This window comes from Macaca mulatta, chromosome 12 (assembly GCF_049350105.2).
Source record: "Macaca mulatta isolate MMU2019108-1 chromosome 12, T2T-MMU8v2.0, whole genome shotgun sequence".
Classification (NCBI taxonomy): Eukaryota; Metazoa; Chordata; class Mammalia; order Primates; family Cercopithecidae; genus Macaca; species Macaca mulatta.
This window is the reverse complement of record NC_133417.1, coordinates 112,490,710-112,513,791: the sequence shown is the minus strand read 5'-3', so window position 1 is coordinate 112,513,791 and position 23,082 is coordinate 112,490,710. Positions and strand designations below refer to the sequence as shown.

The window sequence follows — 23,082 nt, the reverse complement described above, 5'->3', positions numbered from 1 at the left end:
CCCCCGACACTGAAATGGAGCCAACTCGCTTTGCCACTTTTCTACTTCATAGGAATGCTCTAAAAATTAATATTCACTGTGAAACTAGGAAAGCCACAGAGGAATGATCCTATCTCAATATGAAGCATTATCAGTTTTGTTGTGCCTGCCACTCTCAGTTGGCATTGATATATTGTTCAGAATCTCTCTAAAAATCTCCATTCTTTTTCTGACCCCAATGACCACTAATTATGGAAAACAATGTACTGGACTACATTCAAGAAAGAAATATTTTGCCTGTTCATCAACTCAGCCAATAGGGTTTAAAGTGACTCTGATCATTTTAAGTGGCTCAATGAATGTACCATATAAGCTATGTACTATTGAAGGAGCTTTAGCTGCTGCAATTCTTATCCTTCCTCCCTTCAGGTTTTCTTTAGTGTTGAAATTGATATGGAGACGTGGATGGAGATTTGAGTCTTAGGAATTTGGGAAGGTGAGTCATGCCGAGGAGCTATATGCCTTTACTCACTAAATATTTCCAGAATGTCTCCTAACCCTGCCATCCCTAGTCCTCCATCTAAGTCAGGCTCTTATTGTCTCTTGCCTGGATGTTTGAAGCAGTCTTGGGACTGGTCCTCTTGACTCCAATCTTATCTGTTAAGCAACTTTCCCCACTGCTGCTGAGTCTATCCAGAAAGCAGGCTTTGTCACGCTGGTGCCACCATTGCCCAGAAAATATAGTCCAAGCTCTCCAGATGGAGGGACTTACATGTCCTGTTAACATCTTAGCTCCCTATGTCTCTAGCTTCAGCTCCCTCCGGTCCCTGCCTTACAGATTTGTATTCAACACCAGCAGACTGCATATGCTTCCTCTGCATAGACTGGGCTACATTTTGCCTTTGGGTGTTTCCTCCACCAACAATCTCAAAGAAAGCAGACAAAGCAAACAATGGAACACCAATAGCTCCTCATTCATCCTCGGGGTCATGTGACACATACGTTGTCTCCTTTCTTCCCTCCTGTGTATTTCTCCAGGGTGGTGTGCTCCTCTCCTGAATTCTCACCCCTGTGATACCCTGGGCAAGTCTATCATTAAGCTGATATGTAAGGTTCTATGGATCTTTATACATGCTTGTCCACTTACTAAACAGTGAACTCTCTGGAGAGGGAGCTCTCTCCTCTGGATCTTGAACAATAACTGGCTCAGGAATATATATATATATATATCGTGAAATACATGCTTCTTAAACAGCTTCCATGTGTAAGGCAACTGTGTGCTTGGTGGTTGGGGAATGTCTCTAATACTAAGTTGTTCAAAGAGAAAAAACTGTCTAATAAGTATGTCAATGTATACTTGAATGAATTCTTTATTTTTCTTTGGATGAGAGATCCAGATTTATGCAAATAATTAGTTGGGGGGAACCCTATGTCAACAGCAGGCCATCTGGCAGTGTGATGTCATGGCAGGTTGCTTCTCTTTGCTGCCACCATCCTGGAGCCTGGGGCTTTCTTGTGGCTATGGCCTTGAGTGTAGAGATGCACCCGCCCCCCTTCTCTGGAGTTCTCTGCCTTGTATTATGTTGCCATGGCAACAACCCACTTTCATTCTGGACTTGCTGCATGGGAGAGGGGAACCCTTTACTACAATGGCGTAAATGATGAGGATTATTTAAAAAATAAGTTGACAAGGTTAATCATCGCCACATGATACTAGTACCACAGATTCTGATTTTGTGAGACTATAGTTTGTTAGGTGTTTCTGGCAGTACTGAAAATAGATTAGCTAGAAGAATAGAAGATTTGATATACCCTTTGTTTAAATGTCTAACTCTCTCTGTGCCTGTGGTGATTCTATTTTTAGTGCAAAAAATATTTTTATTCTCTTGAAGTATATGCAAAACCTGTTTTGAGTCAATCCAGTGCATCAAAGAAGGGAATAAAATTTCTAGAAGGAAGGCTGAATGATCTTGCAAGGTATGGAAGGCTGGGATAAACAAAGATACTAACACCTGTCTAGGACTATGACAAATCTGCTCAAATCTGTTAAGAGATTATGTGGAAACATAGTAATGTGTCATTTAGTTACTTTTTTTGGAAGAGAGTCCGTTACAAAAAAAAAAGAGAGAGAAATGGCTTGCAGGCTTGCTTTTTAAACACCTTTATATATTCAAATGACCAAGTGCAGATATATATTGCAGGAGCCTAGTTGATTGTTCGGTACCTGCGGAAGTCTGACAGAGACATTCCACGTGCTCTAAGCAGGATGTTTCCATCTGGCTCTGTGAGCCTCGCCTCCCTGTAGCTCAACATCTCTCTTTCTTTTCCGGAGAGATCAGGATTCTCTTTCTAGGTGGAATGAGCTCCCCCTTGGACCTAGGCTGAGTTCCTTCTGTCTCTTTACCCAGGCAGCTTCTCTCTCCTAGTTTCCAGCTTTTACCCGCAACACAGATTGAGGACTCTGGTTTATTTGAGAGGCAGATGTCTGCTGAGTGTCACCGTGCAATGGCGTGGTCCCCTGTCCCTAGCCTCCTCCTGATGCCTGGGTTCCCCTTTGATCAGATATACCTTGCAACACAGGCCCATTTGTCTTCTCTTGGAGGAGCCAGACAAGATTCTCATTTATTCACTCACTATCCGCTATCACCATCTCACAGAAGCACACAGCATGTGTGAGTATCGTTACACCAGGGACGTCATGTGTTGGGGCACAGGCCGCAGAGGGGTAGGGATTTGATCAGCAGGCTTATATGTGACAGAATTAATCAGTAGATAGTTTTTCTGACAAAAACAAAGATGATCCTATGCTTACCAGGCATCGCTCACAGCAGCTGTCCTGGGCCTGGCCCTACATGGTAGGCTGCCGTTCATTTTTAGTTCCTGGGACTCAACATGTAGCCGTACCCGATTGGACTGGAGTGGGGGGCACCTCATGGGCTGATCCAGTAGGATTTTGTCCATTGGGATTTTGTACTAAGAAATCTCAGTGACCTAATGAGCAATGGGAGGTTGGAACAGTCACAATGGGCCACATCCAGGCTGAGAAGCTAGGAGTAAGTAGAAGCTACACAGAGCATAAAGAGAGAAAAAGTAAGTCAGTGGCCAAAACAGAACAGAGCCGACACACACAAAAGGGGAAATGGAAATGCTGAGAGGGACGGAGGAAGGCAGAGGAAAGGTAGAAATGTGGAAGCAGGGAGAGAGGAAGAGGAAGAGGAAAAAGGGTGGGAAGATGGAGGGCAACAGGGAGAATCCCTAATCTACTTCAGTTCCATTCAGGTTCCCCTGGGGTAGCTGACTCGTACTTTAAGGAATGTTTCTTGACACCAGCCATTGATTCAAATCCCAGCTCATCACTTACTAGCTGTGTAACCTTGGGCAGGGCACTTAACCTCTCTGTACCTCAGTTTCCTCATCTGTAAAATAGGGATCAGTACAGTATCTGCCTCTTACGGATACGGTGAGGAACAAACAAGTTAACACACATGAAGCCCTTACAAAAACATCTGGCTCAGCTGGGTGTGCCAAGGCTCACACCTATAATCCCAGCAGTTTGGGAGGCCGAGGCGGGTCACTTGAGCCCAGGAGTTCAAGACCAGCCTGGGCAACATGGTGAGACTCCATCTCTACAAAATTTTTTTAAAATGAGCTGAGCATAGTGGTATGCACCTGTGGTCCTAGCTACTGGGGAAGCTGAGTCAGGAGGATTGCTCAAGCCCAGGAGGTAGAGGCTGCAGTGAGTCACGATCATGTCACTGCACTCCAGCCTGGGCAGTAGAGTGAAACCCTGTCTCAAACACACACACACACACCCCAAACAAACACCTGGCACACTACGTAAGCGTAGTCTATTTTTACTACTGAAGTTCTTGGTTTCAATAGAATCTCTCTGTTACTACCTCATATAAATCCTGATAGTAGCCCCCACCCCCAACCCCAGTTTAAACTGAGTACATTTGTGGGTATCTATTTCTTATGATCAAAACCAGCTTAACTAGAATACTTCAAGAATACTTCCCAAATTTTTGAAAGTAAAAAAAAAAAAGTCATACTTTCTTTTGAATTTTATAAACTTGGGATAAAAAGAGAAACTAAGTGCATGCCTTGTGGGAACAGAAATGAGTAGAGTAAAAGAAGAGACATTCCAAGTGTGTACATTGTCAAAACAAGTTATCACTAATTTGGGCAAACAGGGTGGGGCGGCTTCACCTTGCCTTTCCCCACAGCTGCTTCCTGGGGCTGAATGCTGCAGAGGCAATGTTTTCCTTTATGGAAGGTTCTTCTCACTGCTTCTGTATTGAACACGTGTACTCAGGTTTTGCTTTCCTCAGATGTGTTCTGTTTCATTTATTCCCTGAGGCTTGAGGTCTTCTCTCCATTTCTTGGCAAATGTGGGATTTCTGCATCATCCACCACTCCCCAACAGTACTCACCCTGTGTAATTTTGTTGCACGTGTTTACAAGCATTGGCAACAAAGTTCCATGTTGAATTACCAAGAACAAAGCCCATGGAGATGGCGCACAGTGGCTAACATTGTCCCAGAAAGCAATTTTGTCTTTTGGAAGACCTGTGGTTGCCCTCCTGACACACTGACTGTAGGAGTTGGCCAGGGCTGTCTAGCAAAAGTTCCACAGACTGGGCAGCTTAAACAACAGGAATGTATCATCTCACAGTTCTGGAGGCTGGAAGTTTGAGATCAAGGTGTCAGCAGGATTGGTTCCTTCTGAGGGCTGTGAAGATGAGACAGTTCTGTGCTTCTCTCCTGGCTTCTAGTAGTTTGCAGGCAATCTTTGACTTTCTTGGCTACTGCTCCATCACTCTGATCTCTGCCTTCATTTTCACACCATGTTCTCCCTGTGTAGGTGTCTCTGTCCAAATTTCCTCTTTCCTTAAGGACATCGGTCATAGGAGATTAGGACACACCCTGCTAGCCTCATCTTCATTTGATCAACTCTGTAATGACTCTGTCTCCAAAAAGGGTGCATTCTAAGGTATCGGGAGTTAGAACTTTAACACATCTTATCTGAGGGGAGAGGAGGATGCAGTTTAATCCAATAACACTGACATATTTGAGAAGTGAGTACCAAAATGACTTTTGGGGTTGCCAGTTTGGTGACGGGGCTTAAAGCTGTTTGCTGATAATGGAATATTTGTGAAGTAAGTTCAGTGGCTATAAAAATTGTGAATCATACCCTCATTGCTTACCATTCTCTTGGCTTTTGTATTTTCATACTTTCTTGGTTTCTATTCTGTACTGGTCTCTGTTAGAATTCTCTGCCGGACCTCTAATGTGTGTCTTCCCCAGTGTTCTCTATCTCAGTGTATAATGGCACCTCCATCGTTCCATGGCTCAAGTCAAATCCTACAAATCCTTCTTGATCCCTTGCTTTCCTCAGCTCCCTCCTATGTTCAATCCAGCTTTAAATGCTGCCGGCTTTTACTCTAAGATATATATATATATACACATACAGTCATGCATTGCTTAATGCTGGAGACATGTTCTGAGAAATACATTGTTAGGCAATTTAGTTGTGCATACATCATAGAGTGTACTAACACAAACCTAGATGGTGCAGCCTACTACACACCTAGGCTATACGGTTTACAGCCTATTGCTCCTCGGCTACAACCTGCATGGCATGTCACGGTACTGAATGAATGCTGTAGGCAAGTGTAACACAATGGTAAGTATTTGAGTATCTAAACACAGAAAAGGTATAGTAAAAATATGGTATGAAAGATAAAAAATGGTATACCTTTATAGGACACTTACCATGAATGAAACTTGCAGGACTGGAAGTTGCTCTGGGTGAGTCAGTGAGTGAGTGGTGAGTGAAGGTGAGGGCCTAGAACATTACTGTAGGCTACTGTAGACTTTAGAAATACTGTACCCTTAGGCTATACTGAATCTATTTTTAAAATTTCTTTCTTCAAAAATAAATTAACCTTAGCTTGCTTACAGTGACTTTTAACATTTATTAACTTTTTAATCTGTAAAAACTCTATTGCTCCTTTGTAATAACACTTAATTTAAAACACACACACTTAATACAGCTGTACAAAAGTATTTTCTTTCTTTATATCCTTATTCTATAACCTTTTTTATTCTTTTGTATTTTTATTTTTAAACTTTTTTTTGTGAAAAACTAAGACATAAGCACACATTAGCATAGGCCTACACAGGGTCGGGATCATCGGTATCACTGTCTTCCGCCTCCACACCGTATCCCACTGAAAGGTCTTCAGGGGCAATAACACGCATGGAGTTGTCATCTCCTGTGATAGCCATGCCTTCTTTAGAATACCTCCTGAATGGCCTGACTCAGGCTGTGTTACAGTTAACTATATTTATTAAATAAGTAGAGGCAGTACTCTAAAATAATGATAAAAGTATAGTATGGTAAATGCATAAACCAGTAACATAGTCGTTTGTTATCATTATCAAGTGTTATGTACTGTACATAATCCTATGTGCTATACTTTTATAGGACTGGCAGCATAGTAGGTTTGTGTACACCAGTATCACCACATACATGTGTGTATGCATTGCCCTGCAATGTTCCAGCAGCTATGAGATCACTAGGTGATGGGAATTTTTCAGCTCTATTATAATCTCATGGTACCACCATAATATATGTAATTCAGCATTGATCGAATGGCATTATGTCTCCCATGACTGTACCTGGCACCTCCTCACCTCTCACCATCTCTGTGGCTGCCATGGCAGGCCAGGCCACCTTGGACAGCTGCTATAACCTCCTAAATGGTCTCCTTTTACCACTCTTATTATGCAGTACTATCCCTCCTGGTACTGTTCAGAATAATGTAATCATCTCTTGTTCCTCCTCCCCACTTTGCTTTAAATTCACCAAAGGCTCTTCATTGCCCTGAGAATCAAAGCTCTTTACTCTAGCCAACATGACCTGCAGTGACCAGGCCTCTGCCTACGTCCCTCTACGCCTCATGTAAAAACCTCCAAGCCCATTTTCTACCTACTTTAGGGCTTACACTAGCTGGGCTCTCTTTCTAGAAAACTATTTTTTCAGATGTTCCATTGGCTTCACTCCTTCTTGTCATTTAGGTCTCAGCTCAAATTTCGTTTGCCCAGAGCTGCCCTCTGATTGTGCAACATAAAGCAGACTCTCCTGTTCTCCCTGTATTTCCTATCATATCTTCCTGATTACTTTTCATTCTGTCACTCATCACGTGCCACGGTCACTGTCTTCTCCCACTAGACCAGACTCTGCATAACACTGGGTATATTGTCCTGCTTGTGCAGTTTGTATCCTCAAGGCCTAAAACAGTGTCTTACACAATTGAATCATCAATGAATTCTTGGTTATTGGATGAATGAATGAATGAATCAATCAATCAATCAATCAATCAAGAATTCCTGGGCAAAACATGAAAAGAACTTGCAGTTAGAATGCATACTATAAGTCAGACATGGTTCAAGGCTTTGTTACCAGGGTTTCTTTTGATCCTCAAGAAATTAATTAAGGTAGGTATTATCCCCATTTTAAACAAGGAACTTGAGGCTCTGAGAGATTAATAAAGAGATTGATCCAATAGATCATAAGTTGTTGAACTGAAGTTGTACCTGATCTCCGTATACTTTCTCCTGTGACACAAGCTGGGGGTGACAAGCCCATAAGATAATACATTCAATGCTTTAGAAATAAGAGTGTAAGCAAGTTACTGGAAGTACTGAGAACAATGTTATTTAGTTCTGGATCAACTAGGGAAGATACCCTTTTAGACTTAATCTTCCTATAACAGGAAAGATTAATTAAAGATTGAAGATTTCCACAGTAGACCGCATGCTCAGAGGAGGTAATCTGAAATAGAAGAAAATTTGAATTTTAATGAAAAAAGTTATCAAAAGGAAAAAAATTGGAATATTTTTATTACACTGTTATGGGATTCAGCACCAAGAGGCACATTTCAAGTCAGGAGTCAGAATGTGTGAATGATTTTCCGAGATGCTCTGTACCTCTCACGGTGCCACCTGGGCACGGTACTATGGAGAAACTCAAAAATATTTGTTGAATGAGTGAATGGAGAGATTATACTTAAGTCTATGTAGACACCCCTTCTCTCTTCCCATGTCATCTTTACTATTAGCAGAGGTGGGGACTGGCAACTTCATGTGGCTAGATGGCTGGAAACCAGACAAAAGACTTCCCACCAGATGCTTGGGCAAGTCCCAGTGCTTAAAGTATGTGGAAACGCACACCCCAACCCCTTTCATAGTTCTTACTCACTCAACTACATGAACATTCATTCCCCTTATGCCTGTGAAGGAGCGAAGACTCAACACATTACTTTGAAAAAATTGCCGACTCTTTCCTATTATCCTCTAATGGCCCTGCATCAGTCTTTTGTTGGTTGTAGTTACATTTGGGGACAGCATGATTTAATCCATGATATATTGCATTCTTGGTGATAATGAACTATAAAGAATGGGGTCCTGTTGTAATTTATTTCAATAAATTTCAGATTACTATCTAGAAGTACTAGGAATAATCTCATGAATAAAAGAAATAAAAAAGGAATTTATGAGATCTTTACATTCCCTAAGGAAATAATTCAAGTACCAAAAGAAGCAACTAAATTTAGGTAATAGAAAATCAAGGTGTTTAAAGGAGAGCTGTTGTTTTACAAGATCTGAAATCACTACTTGGGATGCAATAAAAAGTGGTAAGGGTGCCTGCTTACAGAGAACCAGTGTCATGAACCAACACAAGCATTTACGGAGAAAATTATCTAGGTCAAAAAAAACAAGGTGATTCAATTTACAAAGGACATAAAAGACAATGGAAAAGATCCTTTATGTACCCGGCAGAAACACCAGGAGAAGCTCTACCTCTTGATTAGATGTAAAGATGGCAGGACAGATTAACACCCAAAGACACATTTCAATGGGAAGCTGCGTTCACTTTGGGATTGTAGAGCAGGTTCCCCAGGCCACAGACTGCAGTGGAGATTAGGTTACAGATGACTGGGGGCAGGGAGTTCTCTGGGGAACAATACCTGTTGGGGAGTGAAGGCAGCAGGACTAGGCAAAGGGGAAATTAAACTGTGATGCAGCTGCAGTAGAGGCCTCAGCACCCCACCAGGAGCTGCAGAGCTGGGGGTGGCTTTTCCAAGAGATCCTGAATTCAGGCAAGATGGGTACAACCTTTGTACCATGCTATGGACTAGCCACTTGGAATGTGTGTTGCCCCCGGGGTGGGGGCACATCCTAGAGCAAGGCGGTTCTTTTCAGCAATGCCTGGGGAGGGACTCAGCTGTGAGCCATCAACAGCTAACACTTCTGGCAGATGTGGGGGCTGCGTGGCTCAGTCCTGAAGATGGGGTGGGAGTTAGGCCATGCATCTCTGTCTATTCTGCTGGAACCAGTACCAGGAGGCTGAAAGGAAAGAAGATGGTAGAATGTTGCTTAGCGTAATCTATTTTTAAATGTGATGCTAAGTTGACCTTCAGCTCTTCCCTTATCCGCTACAATAGCCTTCCTATAGCTCTTTCCACTTCCACACCTGGCTCCCTTCAGAGTGACAGTAAAACAATCTGAAAACATAAATCTAGTCCTGCGATACCCCTGCCTCATACCCTTCAATGATTTCCCATCTCACATGGGATTAAAAACCCAGCTCTTTGACATGCTTGTAAAGCAGGGTGACCAGATAACTTATCGTGCAAACCAGGACACTTTTGAGAGTGAAAGGAGGCCCTATCCCTAGTTGTACAGGGACAAAGGTCTAAACCAGAACTATTCTTGGCAAATTGGGATGTATGTTCACCCTACCTACAAGGCATCTGATAATATGGCCGCCTTTCACCCATGTTTCAGCCTCTTCCCAATGTCCACTCCTCTTTGCCTTCCATTAGATTCTGGAACAAATTAAGCTCTTTCTCACCCCAGGGCCTTTGTTTTTGTCACTTCCTTCCATCTCTACTTCTCCCTCTTTTATTCTTCAGGTCACAGCTTAAAATGTTTCTATTCGCAGAGGTCTCCCCATCTAGTCTCCATTGTAGTGCCGATTTATTCTATCCATAGTCCTAACTACTATCTGAAATTACAATCACTAGATTTTAAGCCCCAAAAGAACAAGAATCTGCTGTCTAATCAGTGTGTCCCCAGGTATTAGCCTAATGTGCTTCCATAGGTTTGGCATCAATACGTACAAAGCGAATGAATGAGGAGCTTGGGAAACTGTTCTGAAACAAAAATGTGTGTGTGTGTGTGTCAATGAAATGCCCAAGACCACCATCAAAAGACAAACACATCACCTATATCAGAAATTATACAGGTGGCTGCTCACCCTCAAAAAGGTGGACACAGAGAAATGCAAAACATTAAGCAGTCAATTTGCAAACACCTAGAGGATCACAGGCTGCTGGATAACAACCAGCGGTTTAGTGATGAGGATATGTTGTCAGAACAATCTAATTTCCTTTTAAGACAGAGAGACCTTCATCAAAAGCGTTTATTAAGTGTCTGTCCGCACACAGTCAGGAGGAGACCATTGGAGGTGGAGGGGCTTGTGTTCAGCTGTGAAGCATCAGATTTAATATGTATCTTCAACCAAAATCTGATTTTGCTTCTGTGATAATTTTCTTTCACAGGCCAAGCAAATATGAGATCCTTACAGTAGAAGGTGGTAGCAGAATTGTTACCAAGTTAAGCTCGGTATAATTACCAAAGCCTTTAATTGAAAAAAAAAAAAATTCTTATGATTAAAGGATGATATTTGCTCAGGTTAAATGAGGTTAAATTTTCTGGGCTCTGCCTTGTAACACCTGACCATGTCCCAGAAAACAAAACTGTACTCAGATGAGCAAGTGAGTAGTTTTAGATTCCTGTGGAATGGTTACCAGATGCCCTCTTTTGAGAGAGGGTTCAAATGAAATCCTGAAAGTGAAACTTTTGATACTGATTCACACACAAACATCCTGGTGAGCGTTGCAGACTAACTGAAATGCCTTTTTAGGGGTCAAAAAGTCACATGCACCTTCCCGCATGCCACTGCAGGTATTATAAACTTGACTTTTACAGAGACGATATTTCGGGTCAAGTTGACACAAACCCCTCCTATCACCCAGCTATACAGACCCTGCAGATGTGTGAATTGAATACAAAGCAGCTAGAAGACTCCACAACAATAAACACTTACAAAAATCTTAAAGGTGAGATCGAGGGAGATGAGACCATTGGGTGTAGTGAAGGGTAAGCTTGTCTCAACTGTAGGGATGGCACAGGTACCAAGGAGCAGCTCGCCAGCCCACAGGTGAGATGTCTACATCTAAGAAGTCAGCTGCAGTCCAGGGACCTGGCCCTAGCCATAGCATACTGCCCTATAAAGACCCTGAAGAACAAGATAGCACCCCAACCCAGAGCAACTGGAGTTTGGGGAATGTTGAAAAAAAATGCCTCACATCTATCCACAGGGAATAAGGCAGTGGCAGCCTGGAGACGATGGGCAGCACTGATGGTAGGGAGGCAAATGGAATTCAACATTGCTCCATGTACCCAATGTTTGTTAAGAATGTATTTGTGGCTAGGTAATATCCTAGGTGATGGGATACAGCACAAACAAGACAGACACCATCTTTGCCCTCAGGGAGCTTACAGTTTCCAGAGAATTTAGATACTGATGAACCTGATGGGTCATTATATTTCTGGGTCTGCAGAGAGAGTCGTAGAGTTTGGGGAATAACTGAACCAATGGGAACAAGGATTAAGTAGGGGCAGGGGTTGGTATTAACTAGTCCCAGCTATCTAGAGTAGAGGCCTGTAGGACAGAGTCCAAAAAATAACTTTACAATCCATTTTAGGTTCTGTGATTCAGTATTGCCCTAAGGAAGGCAAAATGCGTTTGAATGTTTGCCAGATTCAATGATTACAGGAAAGTCCTTGTCCCCCATATCTGCCAGGAGCATTTAGCACAATGGACCACGGCCTCCTTCTTGCCCATTCTTCTCTCTTGATCTTGGAGACACCTCCACATCTGTCTCTCACTTTACTGGCAATTTCTTCTTCATCTCCTTTGTTGGCTCCTTCTCAACTGCCCAACCCATAAATGTTGGAATGTCCAGGTCTTTGTCCTGGGCTCTTGTCACTCCTAATTGCTGTCCTCCAGTGGCCTCATCCAGTCTAAGGTTTATGCCAGTGACATCCAACCTGTTCCTCCAGTGCTGACCCCTTCCCAAAACACCAGGCCTTCCCCCTTACTTAACAGGCACCACAGACTTGAATGTCCAGCTCCCAAACCTGCTCCTCTCTGAGTTTCTTGTATTTCAGTTCATTCAGTTACTGGACCAAGATCTAGGGGTTATCCTGATTGCTCTCTCTCCTTTGACTCCCACATCCAATTCATCCTAAGTCCTGTCACTTCTTCCTCCAAAACTTCTTTGACCTCTTAATCTCCATTGCTATAAACCTGGCTCAGCCTGCATTATCATAGGAGCTTCCTAACTGATTCAACTCTTCCACGTCTTCCCCTTAATAACCGCTCTCTGCCCATCAGCCAGAGGGATCCATTTAAACATTAATCAGATATGTTACTCTCCTATTGTAAAAGTGATAATAGCCTGCTCAGTGCATTTAGCATCAAGTCCAAATTCTTTATGTTGGCTTAAACGCCCTACCTGTTCTCTCCATTCCCTCCCTGCATCCCCTTCTCACTGTGCTTTAGGCACAGTCTTCTTTCTGTTTTTTCAGACACCATAGTCCAACCTTGAGGCCTTGGCATTTGCAATTCCCTCTGCTTGGAGTGCTCTTCTCCAATTTTTACATGGCCCACTCTACACTGACATTCAGATCTGTCTAAATGTTCCTTCAGTGTGGCTTCCCTGGCCACCAGACCAGTAATGCACAGTTATTCCTTATCATATAATCTTTTAAATGGTCTGTATGTTGCTTACTAATGTTGATATTATTATTATTTACATACTTATTTATTTATTTGTGGTTTGTCTTCATCCTTTAGAATGTAAACTCTAGGAGAGCAGAGATATTATATTCACAGAGCCTGGAACAATCCTGGTTATATATATGGCAGGATTCCAGTCAATCTGTGAAATAAAGTATCTGAATGCCCAAAGGCTAGTATTACACCAACCTGTCATGTGTAAGTGTATCAGTCAGGTATTGCTGTGTAGCAAGTCACTCCAAAACTCAGTAACTGAAAACAATAGGCATTTATTATTGCTCACCAGCCTATGGGTCAGTTCTACTGACTTGGGCCAGGTTTGGCTGGTTTTGGCTTGGCTTGTTCCTGCATCTGTGGTCAGCAGGCAGGATGGCTGAGGGCTGCTTGGTCTAGGAAGACTTAACTCATAGGTCAGGCAGCTGTTTGACAAATAGTGATGGTGACAGGATGACTGGGCCATATGTCTCTGTCATCCAGTAGTGTGAGCTTGTTTGCAGGGTAATCATGGGGTCTGAGAGAGAGAGGGCAGAAGTGCCCAAAACCTGTTGAGGCTGAGGCTCAGAACTGGCACATCATCGCTTATGCCGTATTCTGTTGGTCAAAGTGAGTTCCAAGTCAGGCTTAGATGTAAGGGATGGGGAAATAAACTCCACTTACTGATGGGTGCAAATGCAAAGTCACATTGCAAAGGTGTGGCCTCAGGAGGGGGCAAAGGGCTGAGGGTATTTTTGCAATTAATCAACCATATTAAGGATGGCAATAAAAGTGGTAACTTTTCATTGCCACATTCTCCTTCCCAGACCAAGGCATAAAGGGCATGTACAGGCCCAGAAGTACCTTTTCCTCCACAGGAAAAGGGCTGGCCACAAGATGCAGTGTGTTCTCGGTTGCACAGCTGTGATGACTGGGGAATCGGGGGACCTGGTCCCTGCATGCACCACTGCTGGAGAACTGTGTGGACTCATCTGTGGCCAATGAAAGCCACAGAATCCCCAGTCCTTCCTCATACCCACCCACTCACAAGGAGCCAGCACATAACTGAACATACGTATGTGTGTGTGCAGGGTGGGGCCTAACACAGGTGCTAATGCCCCTGTTGAACACCCCTCCCAGAGAAGGAAGCAAACACCAGGCCTTCTTTTAGCACCAGATGGCTCCCATTTTGCAAGTATCTGGTAGAAAACAAGGATAAATCAAAGTTCCAAAGTTCTCTCCCTTCCTCTCCCTCCTGCCAACCTCTCTGTCTCTCATTCTTAGAATTGGGGTCTCACTCTATTGCCCAGGCTGGAGTGAGGTGGCACTATCACAGCTCACTGCAACCTCAATCTCCCCCGGGCTCAGGTGATCCTTCCACCTCAGCCTCCCGAGTAGCTGGGACTACAGGTGTGCACCACTACACCCAGTTAATTTTTTATCTGTCTCATCTTTGAGTAGAACTCAAATGACTCAGAATGAAAAGACCTTGGCACAGACCTGTTAAGGAAACTCCTTATAAAGTGAAGAAAACAACATGCTCAGCCATGTCCTTGCCTTCTGTGCACGGTAGTACATTCACTGCCTGAGAATTCAAGGCTAAAACAAAAAGAGGAGCTTTTTTTCCAACAGATAAGTACTTACCTTTTTCCAAAAAAATGTGTAAGCTGTCCTGAGTGTTTAACAGTTATTCGCACAGCTTTCCAAAGACTCACAGCATTTAAAAGCTAACCCTCTGGAGATTCAACAGCTTCTTCCAGGTCCCACCACAGTGGAAAAGAACTCTGGATGTCCTGGCTTGCTGTCCAGCTCTTCTCTCTTCCCTTCCAGCTGCCAGTTCAGCTTTAAGAAGTTCATTCTCCACACTCAGATGCAGGCAAATGCATTCAACTTGAGCATATTGATTTCAGGCAGGTGAGAGTGGATGTAGCAATTCAGCCTGACAAATATTTAGATCAGTTAAGTGTCCTTTAGAATCACTTGAACTCAATGTTTCCTTTCCCCAACCATTTTGCTCTACAACCTACCTCCCCAGCATAAAATATTCAAATTCTTTCTAAATTTCATGTACTGAAAAAATACTTCTAGGCCCTAGCTACATGATACCTCCACTGGGAGTCCTCTCCTTTCCATGCCCTGAGAAAACCGGATCTAAAGCAGATTTAAATGACTCAGCAGTAGGACTCGGGTCTCTGTCTCTGCCTGCTTACTTGGGGAGTGCTCTAGCCTTTGAGGCTCTCTTGCACTCCAACATAAGAACAAAATCATCGATGGCTCCATTCCCCAGCACTTGAGACTTTTCTTCCCACAGACACATTCCTGAGGACACCAGTCATGGGTAAAGAACTCCACTGGGGTCAGCGTTGGATCCCGCTAGGCAGTTTAGGACTTGTAAGTAGAGTAGTATGGGCTTGGTGTTCTCAGAGCCTCTCACTCATGATTCATGGCTCTCCACCCCAAGCATCGGAACTTGCCCAACTTCACCACAGAAGGAAACAGCCTGTAAGCTTGGAGGGCCAGGGAGGAAACCGGAGGCATGTGTGGGAGGATTAGACACATGAAAAGATATTTACAGTAAGGTTCGCTTGTCATCCTATCGAACTGGGGGTGCATAGAGTACAATAAGACCCCGTGTGAGTACGTCAGATGACAAGGCTCAGGTTGGATGGGTGTGTAGAGTAAAGGCTTTGCATCACCTTTGCCAGGGTGAGGGAAGGCTATGGATAGCACAGGGGACCTTGATGATGGGGTGAGGGAGCCCATGTGGATGTAGTGGTCACCAACTGCTTCCCAGTTCTCCACATGGGAGAAAGAGCCCTTCTCTGTAATCATGGAAGCTCAAGTTCTTGATGGTTCAGAGGTTAGGGACCTCTGATTATTAGGGCAGAGCAGAATAGCAGGGCTGGCCCTGGTAGATCAGACATCTCGTGACACCCTTTAAAAGGGACTAGAATATTCGGAACTCCAGTGTAACTAAATGCTCCTCAAGCTTTACCAGCAAGTGAGCGAGGTCCCATTGTATTTGGTACTCACATCCCCACCAATTCTGTAAAAGTTTGCCAAGTTTCCCCTCCATCTCCTGCACCCTTTCACCAAAAGATATGCCTAAGAGTTCCCAAGAGGCATCTAACATAGGCCTGCATGTCAGCCCAGTCTCCTGGGCTGAGCTTCTGCACTGTTGCCTTGATGGCTGAACCTGATCTCTGTCGCAGCACCCACCACTCTTTCTCAAGCCTTGACACCTTGGCAGGCTTTGGCAAAAAGAGGAGAGCTGTTCTTCCTCGGCATTATGTTCGCTTAGCAGGGGTCCTACAGCAGGGTTGCTTGGACCCCAGAGTATCACAGGGCTTAATAAGACCAGCCCTTTCATCTCACACGCTCTATCCTTTCTCTCACTGGTGCACACATGTCAGGCGTCTGAGTAGGGAGTGCTCAGATATTTGCACCAGCTTGAGTCAGAAACCCGACTTCCCAGGTCTGTTACCGAGCCTGGTCCACACTTCAGGGTCTTTTCCTCACGGTCTGGTCTTTTTCAGGTGCCTACCTTTCCTCCCTGCAAACTGCCTTGAGTTGCCTCCCCTTCTCCCTTCCTTCCGGGTCTGTCAGAAGCATCTTGTCTGTGTACATATTTGAACCCCATCAGTACACAGAAATCATGTATTTCCTTGAGGGCCCCTCAGACCCCAGGTACAAACATTGAAGTAAGTAACAGCAGGGATGGGGGTTCTGCCTCGCTTCACCTGCCAGCCATGTGCAGACCTTGTTTCAGTCCAACTGAGACTTTAGCGAATGCTTCATTCTGGTTTCTGAATGGCTTCTCAGCGTTTGTCGCTGTGTTCACAGGGCCACCGGGGTTGGCTGAGTCAGAATACCAGCCACGTGGCATGTCTCATGGGGCAAGAGCTGTGCGCCCATGGGAGCCCAGAGGAGGAGCACACTGAGGACCAACACCAGGTAGGACTTGCCCAAACGGGAGTCTAAAGAAGATGGCCAAAAGAGGGTTGCAAATCTAGTAGTTTAGACGTGGTGCCAAGATAAGGTCAGATTCCAAGCATGTTTAGATCAAGTAAATGGTGTTTGAGGGTGGCTGTCCTAACCACCTGCAGTTGTTCACTACTCGCCTATATAGGCCAGATTGTGTCTGCCAGGGAGATGGACCAGGCTGGCTTGAAGGACCAGGGCAGATTACATGCCCCAGACAGGTGTTATACAGTGGTTAAAGCTCCTGCTTGTGTTTAAAGGATTATTTATAAAATGTAAAAAGACCCAAAGACTTTAATTCCTTTGTAATGCTGGGATTAAAATCTCAACTAACAAGGGTCTAACTAGATGGGAAATGGGAAATCTCCTATGGAAATTTGGTTCTTTTGAATTCAAGCTGCATACACAGTAGATTATTTTCCCCCTATAAAATGAAAGTGTATGGCAATCTGGGTATTCTCTTACTGAAGATAGTAGTAAACTAAATATTTCTTAGTGAGAGGATTGCTTTATATTCTGCTTTTTCTGCTGGTGTTCACTAGGGCTTCTAATACAAATGCAGTATCACCCTCAGCTCTTTTTATAACACCTGTTGCGTGCGATGATGTGGGTGCTTAGGGGAACAGGATAGGGGATCTCTTGTATTTCGGGGGATGCAGGCATGAGTGGGTGACCCAAGATCAAATAATGAGCTGAAGTTCATTATCTCTGTTTCCAGCTCTGCAGATGAACAATATCATCACAACTAACCAATTGATCAATTATTCATTCAGTCATTAAATGAGAAGCTACTGTGTACCCATCCCTTTCCTTGGCCTTCTGGACAATTAGACATGATGCCTGTCTTCAAATTGCTCACACACCAGTTGGAGACACAAAAGTTACATGCAGTAAGCAACAATCCCTAAATGCTCAACAGCTCACCAAGCCTGAATGGAGAGGAAGAGACCTTGGTGTGGCCTGGAATGAAAGAGCAGCTTTAGGAAGGAGTGGCATAAAAGAGAGAACTTAATCCAGCAGTTTTTCTTCCTCTACACCCAGATGGTATTACATGTGTTACTGGCCAGTGTTGGGTACCAATGGCACTGATGTGGTCACTAAGGGGCCCTTGGTACCAGGGCTGGGAAAAGGGTGGGGAAAGCAAGACCTCTAGGCCCTTCAGGAATGAGCACCTCCCTAGATAATGTGCCTAGGCTGTCCCTCCCTGGCCTTCACCTCGTCCCAGTATGCTTTCTCTGCCTCTCTCTGTTTCATTCTCTGGCTCCATCTTTTTATTAGTGTTATTTTTTCTCCCTTCTGGTTGTTTTTCTCCATTCTTTCTCTTCTTTCTTTTTTTTTTTTTTCTTTTCCTTTTTACCAGTCTACTTCTAATACTTTTCTAGTGCCCCTCCATGATCCATTCCAGATGTTGCTGGATTTTTATGTAGACTGATGCTAGAGGTCATGGGGTGGATGTAAACAATGTCTGCAACCTGCCTTAGCATTGTTATTTTTAATCCTGTGATAACAATAGTACTGATACATATTACAAGTCATGTCTTTGGATGTAGTTTCTGAGAAAGTCCAAGTTGTTTTTACAAAAGAACACCCATGTAAAGGAATGAGACGATCTAAGTTACATGAAGACATTAACTGCAACAAAATGAGGTTAATACATTTGAATTCTTAGCCAACTAATGCTTCTAAACATCTTCCCTTCAGAGCATAATCTCCTTGCTCATCTTATTCTCCACAGACCCCTCTCCACTGGAACTCTAGCACCTAGAATAGAGTTGGATATACATGAGGTGCTTAATACATATTTGTCAAATTGAATATCCAGTTTTAGGAGTTTAAAGAGGGTTTTCAAATGGGGACAAGCCGAGACACAAATCATCTCAGGAATGAGATGAAACTGTTTGGCCAATTAGAGATGAAGTTCACAATGGAAACTATGACATGACTGAACATCCTCAAGCCCTGAAGTAATAATTAGCACATAAAGTTGGTCTGTTATGGACTTCGTGTTGTGCTCCCTGCAAAATTGGTATAACCCCCAATGTGATGGCATTGGGAGGTGGAGCCTTTGGGAAGTCACTAGGTCACAAGGTTGGGGCCTCATGAATGGGATTAGTGCCCTCATATGAATGATCAGGAGAGAACTTGCTTTTTCCTTTTTCTGTTCTCTACTTTGTGAGGATACAGAGAGAAGACAGCTGTCTGCAAACCAGAAAGAGGGTCCTCACTGCACTTCATATCTGCTAATGGATCCTTGCTCTTGAACCTCCCAACCTGCAGAATCGCGAGAAATAAGCGTTGTGTAATCCACCCAGTCTAGAGTAATTTGTTCTAGCAGACCAAGCTGACTAAGATATGGTCTCATCACGTAACCACTTTTAACCTTAGTTTTTCTATCTGTAAAGTAAGTGGGTTAGAGAAATCATTCTAGAAGATGTTTCTGCTTTAAAAAAATTCTATTTCCTTTCCAATGTGAAGTTTGGGTGGTCCCATTGTAAATGACTCCATTTGATTTTGATTTTGAATTTATTGTCTTTCTTCCCACTTTCATCTCAGATACTTAGGTCAGGTATGTGCTTTTGATCACAGCCTCAGAAAATAGAACAGTGTGTGGCATTGGGAGGTGGGTCCTTTGCTTAGGAGCTTTGAAAACAGAAGCAATTTTCTTGTCCACATGTTCACAGTTTAAGTCTAAGTTCTTTAAGTTTTAGTCTGTATTACTATTGGTTTCAAACATTTAATGTATGGATTATTCCTTTGGTTCCTGCATTCCTACTTTCATAGGCATATTGACTTGTTAAATAATGAAAATTAGCTGAACCGTGGCCTAAGAATCAGAGTCTTCAAGGGCTAAAAGAAAAATGTACTTTGGTCACATCCCCACCCTGCTTTCTTCTGGGACCCTCGGGGTAAGGTAGCTGGTATTTGGTTGACATGGTCCAGGTATTGAATAGATGTCCATGCTTTCCTTTTCTTCAAGAATGAGGAAGCTGCCTTCAGATGCCAAAGTGGGATTCTATATAAATAGCTGGGCTATCACATCTGAGCAACCTTGGAGGAACAGTGTTCACCCTGCCTTTAGTTTTCTGCTGATGTTATTCAACATTCTTTACCAAATTTGGTCTCTTTCTTCCTCTCCATTTTGGCAGGTGCATTGGCTTTCTTTTCTAATCTAGGAATGGTGAATAGCAATGGTGGCTGCAAACACCAGAGAGGAGTCAGCAGAGGGGGTAGGGGTGGTTGCGGAGGCTATTCTTTGACAAGGAATAAAACAGAAGCCTAACTGGGAGGCCATCAATGCGCCCTCTGAGTGTGAGCAGCAGACGATTGCTTCAGATGATCTGGGAAGACAGTCACCTTTTAGAGCGGGAGTTGCAAACTGGCAGACCAACAGTGAAATTTAGCCACAAACATAATCGTTTAGCCAGAAAAGTGTTTGGAATATATTTCACAAAGGTCCACAGGTCTTACCACCCCCAGTGTCTTGTTCTGGACGTGACACACACTCATACATATTGCCTGTCCCTTTGTGGGGAGTTTTCTTTTACAATCTAGAGTCTGATCTCAGGTAAAACTTCTTCTCCCACCAAAAGAAGATCCACACCAACTCATCATCAGCTCACTTTTTCTCCATCTTTAGTTTAGGCCATATCAAAAACGTTGATAACCATGTCCGTAGACAGTAACTGCAAAAATTGCAAAAATTGCAAAAATTAATATCCAGATTCACTATTAGAAATTGGCTGACTCCATGTTTAAGAGCCTCTCGTTCAACTTTTCTCTGCCATGCTAGACACGTGACAAGCCAAACTCTCTCTGTGTCAGTCTTCACTGTGCTGAGCTCTGTGGGAAGCCTCTGGGAGCTCAGTGTGCAAAGGAGATAAGCCAGGAGCATGATGCTTGTTTAATGGTTCTCTCTGCAGTGTCCGTGTATTCTTAGCTCCTTTTTTCTTGCCCATTTCCTTGGCCTTTTATCATAAATTCCCTGTGTTGTTTCTATACCACTCTTGGCAGAATTGCCCACTGTATTCCTTCATTAGCTTGGTTTTATAAGGGAAAGGACGCTAGGTGTCTTAGTCTGTTTGGGCTGCTATAAAAATACCCTAGACTGTGTCATTTATAAACAGAAATTTCTTGCTCACAGAATTTTCTTGCTTCTGGAGGCTGGGAAGCCCAAGATCAAAACACCAACACATTTGGTGTCTGGTAAGGTCTCATTCTCTACTTCATAGATGGCACCTTCTTGTTGTGTCCTCACATGGCAAAAGGGGCAAACAAGCTCCCTCAGGCTTCTTTTACAAAGTTACTTAATACCACTCATAAAGGTAGAGCCCTTGTGACCTAATTATCTCCTAAGAGTCTCCACCTCTTAACACTACTGAATGGAGGATTAGTTTTTAACATATGAATTTTGGAGGGACACGAACATTCAGCCCACAGTACCAGTACCAGGGTACTATTTGATATTTTCTCTCTGCCAGCATTTTGATATTCATATATACTGGAGCAACACTTTTTTTTTTTTTTGAGACAGAGTCTCTCTCTGTCACCCAGGCTGGAGTGCAGTGGTGCAATCTTGGCTCACTGCAACCTCCGCCTCGCAGGTTCAAGTGATTCTTCTGCCTCGGCCTCCTGAGTAGCTAGGATTACAGGCACGTACCACCACACTGTGCCCAGTTAATTTGTTGTATATTTAGTAGAGATGAGGTTTCACCATGTTGGCCAGGCTGGTCTTGAACTCCTAGCCTCAAGTGATCTGCCCACCTCGGCCTCCCAAAGTGCTGGGATCACAGGCATGAGCCACCTCACCCGACCGAGCATCACATTTTAATAATTTCATGTAGCACCCTTTGGCCAAGCAGCTGTTCTCTCTTTCTGGCCCCCAGTTCATCACTTTACAGAATTCCATGGTGTCGAATGTCTCTGATGTCAGAGATTTGCCTACCCCAAAGAGCGTTTTCTGCTCTTCATTTCCGTGTAAGAATCCAGGAACCCCTAACACTTGGAAGGTTAAAGGGAAGGCCATTTGATTATCTCTAGGATAGCACAGAAGTGAGTACTACTGGGTGGACTGGGTAGGGGGTTGGGTTTTAAGACCTGTTCCGTCTTTTCTAGCTTTTTTTCAATTTTATTTTAATGCAATAAGTTCCCTGGGAAGTCTTCTTAGGGTCAACATTGTTGAGGGAATAAGTAAAGCAGGACTGAGCAGAGGGAGATGTTGGACTGCAGTGCAACATGGCATTTTTTGTTTGTTTGTTTTGTTTTGTTTTTTACCCCATGTCTTACAGGGGTACTCTGGAGCTGGAATGGATTTTCAGAGATGTCCTGAATCAGGGCAAGGGGCTAGGTCTTTATAACCCACACACACCAGTAAGTCAATGCAGGATTCCCTCAGGAAAGGGGTGTGACTTCAATCATATTTCAGTTCTTAGATTCTGCACATGTGTTAAAGGATGTGTTTGACCATTTGTATAAAGCAATCTGCATATATATCCAAAATCCTCAGAATCTGATGCCTCACTAAGTTATTCCACAATTATTGCCTTGAAAATATTGTCTGTGAATGATGTGGGTAACCACAATTATTAGTAACAGAGTATTTGCTTCAGCTAGAAGGAAGGGACAAAGAACAACATAGCATGCCAGGAGGCAAGAGTGGATACCACAGAGGATGACCGAGGGGATGTGTATGGAGAAGGAGACCTCACCCTCCAATGAACCTCTCAGAATGGAACCTGCTCAATGCCTGCCTTGGGCATGAAGCAAGCCTTGTTTTATCTTTAGCTTCTGCTAGAGGAGTCTGATTATTTTCCCAGCTTACCTTTTCCAGTATCTCAGGCTGTTCACTCCAGGTACCTCACTTGAGGATTTGACCTTTTCTCCTTCTTTGTGATGGTTGTTTTGAGTTTACAAGGAATCAAATATTTTGTGAGCATCCTGGGGTTTGACTGCTCAGGGAGGAGCCAGAGACAGCACAAAGCCAGTTTCCCACTTTTCAGGCTCACTGAGTGATTTGCAGAATGGAGGGGGCTTCTAACACATGGAGTGTGAATTGTGTGCATAAGCAACTTGAAACCCAGGCAACCTTCAGCTCAGGGTTTCCTGTGAATCAGCTGGGTTTTCTGGCATAGCAGTGAGCAAATGGCATTAATGAGGTAGGCATAAGATGATGCCAAAGGGGCTCGTCCATTCAGTAGGAGTTGGGCATAGCAGTGG

General features: G+C 43.6%; 1 long non-coding RNA gene across 1 annotated transcript in view; it reads left to right on the top strand.

The window, feature by feature from the left end:
• The first annotated feature begins 347 nt into the window (after positions 1–347).
• LOC106992707 (uncharacterized) overlaps positions 348–23,082 on the top strand; it is a 67,800-nt gene continuing 45,065 nt past the window's right edge. The window contains exons 1-3 of the long non-coding RNA XR_001438733.2: positions 348–475; positions 14,350–14,411; positions 16,732–16,842. This is a non-coding gene — a long non-coding RNA (uncharacterized LOC106992707). The remainder of the gene's footprint in view (positions 476–14,349; positions 14,412–16,731; positions 16,843–23,082) is intronic.